The following is a 2,500-nucleotide window of genomic DNA, read 5'->3' as shown; positions in this document are numbered from 1 at the left end:
GAATTTTCAATCCCAACTTGTTTTCTGTGTGGTCTGTTTAATTTAGTTTTGATTTGTCTCCAATTTGAGCTTTTAAGGAAAATCAATAAAATATGAATTAAAAGATGAAATAAAATCCCCCAAAATAACAAACTAAAATAACAAACTAACATAAAGTAGAAAAAATTAAATGAGTATGCCCTTGTCGCGACGTTTCGAAGGTGTTGCTTCTTCCTCAGGCGAGGGCATACTGAAGAGCTCTGTGTTTAAGCCTCCTATTTATACTCTCCCCTCTGATCCCGCCTCCTTGGCTTTCTTTGGCTTTCTTGTAATTTCTTTTTCAGCTTTTTGCTTTTTTTTTCAATTCTGCCAGACTTTTGGCTCTAATCTTTCCCTTTTTCTTTCTTTCTTCTTTTCCAGTCTTCTCCTCTTTTCCCTTTGTCTTTTCCCTTTTCATCATCCTTTTCTTCCCTTCTCTTGACCTCTGCCCTTTACCCTTCCTTTTGGCCTACATCTGTCCTCTTTCTCTTCCAATTTTAGGTTACTACTAATGCCGATTTGGCTTTTTCTACAAAACTCTCGACCCTGCTTGGGGAGGACTCAACCCGACTTGGGGAGTAAATTTAGAAAGGAGATGTGACTTTGGGTTAGGCTTTAGGTTTCAGCTGGGATTAGAATTACTTGGGCTTCAGATCTAGTACTGGGCTGAGGTTTAAGATTTAATTTCCAAAAATGAAGTAGAAATGGGATTTTCAAAATTGTAAGGATTTTAGGGCCAGATTAGATCAGGGGGTAGATACAATAGGGCTAGATTCCGAATTAGGGTTAAGAAATTTTAGATAAACAAATTGGTTAAGGTTAGGATAAATGACTGGGGTAGGGTTAGGGTTAGGGTTAGGGGTTAGGGTAAGGGTTAGGGTTAGGGTTAGGGTAGGGTTAGGGTTAGGGGGTTAGGGTTAGGGTTAGGGGTTAGGGGTTAGGGTTTGGGTTAGGGGTAGGGTTAGGGGTAGGGGTAGGGTTAGGGGTAGGGTATACAATAGGGCTAGATTCCGAATTAGGGTTAAGAAATTTTAGATAAACAAATTGGTTAAGGTTAGGATAAATGACTGGGGTAGGGCATAGATGCTAGATTTAGCTTTAACTAGGAGTGAGACCCAAAGACCGACCGGAGCGAGGCACGGGCTGGTTAGGATGAGGAAAATGAACCTGTCCCTCCCAAAGGAGGAACAGAGCGTGCACTGTCCATCAACCCCGATGGTCCGCAGCCTCACATCCCTCTACCTCCATAATTGTTTTTTTAATTTAAAGGTAAGTATTTCTTTTTCAGGTTTTTGTCTTTTTACCATGTCCGTTACTTTTCACAGGTAAGTACCTCTTTTTTTTCCAGGTTTTCATTTTTCGTGTCCGTTACTTTGGCTTATTTTTAATAAAGAATTTTCAATCCCAACTTGTTTTCTGTGTGGTCTGTTTAATTTAGTTTTGATTTGTCTCCAATTTGAGCTTTTAAGGAAAATCAATAAAATATGAATTAAAAGATGAAATAAAATCCCCCAAAATAACAAACTAAAATAACAAACTAACATAAAGTAGAAAAAATTAAATGAGTATGCCCTTGTCGCGACGTTTCGAAGGTGTTGCTTCTTCCTCAGGCGAGGGCATACTGAAGAGCTCTGTGTTTAAGCCTCCTATTTATACTCTCCCCTCTGATCCCGCCTCCTTGGCTTTCTTTGGCTTTCTTGTAATTTCTTTTTCAGCTTTTTGCTTTTTTTTCAATTCTGCCAGACTTTTGGCTCTAATCTTTCCCTTTTTCTTTCTTTCTTCTTTTCCAGTCTTCTCCTCTTTTCCCTTTGTCTTTTCCCTTTTCATCATCCTTTTCTTCCCTTCTCTTGACCTCTGCCCTTTACCCTTCCTTTTGGCCTACATCTGTCCTCTTTCTCTTCCAATTTTAGGTTACTACTAATGCCGATTTGGCTTTTTCTACAAAACTCTCGACCCTGCTTGGGGAGGACTCAACCCGACTTGGGGAGTAAATTTAGAAAGGAGATGTGACTTTGGGTTAGGCTTTAGGTTTCAGCTGGGATTAGAATTACTTGGGCTTCAGATCTAGTACTGGGCTGAGGTTTAAGATTTAATTTCCAAAAATGAAGTAGAAATGGGATTTTCAAAATTGTAAGGATTTTAGGGCCAGATTAGATCAGGGGGTAGATACAATAGGGCTAGATTCCGAATTAGGGTTAAGAAATTTTAGATAAACAAATTGGTTAAGGTTAGGATAAATGACTGGGGTAGGGTTAGGGTTAGGGTTAGGGGTTAGGGTAAGGGTTAGGGTTAGGGTTAGGGGTTAGGGTTAGGGTTAGGGTAGGGTTAGGGTTAGGGGGTTAGGGTTAGGGTTAGGGGTTAGGGGTTAGGGTTTGGGGTAGGGGTAGGGTTAGGGGTAGGGTATACAATAGGGCTAGATTCCGAATTAGGGTTAAGAAATTTTAGATAAACAAATTGGTTAAGGTTAGGATAAATGACTGGG

This window comes from Neolamprologus multifasciatus, chromosome 23 (assembly GCF_963576455.1).
Source record: "Neolamprologus multifasciatus chromosome 23, fNeoMul1.2, whole genome shotgun sequence".
NCBI classification, from domain to species: domain Eukaryota; kingdom Metazoa; phylum Chordata; class Actinopteri; order Cichliformes; family Cichlidae; genus Neolamprologus; species Neolamprologus multifasciatus.
This window is presented reverse-complemented; position numbering follows the sequence as displayed.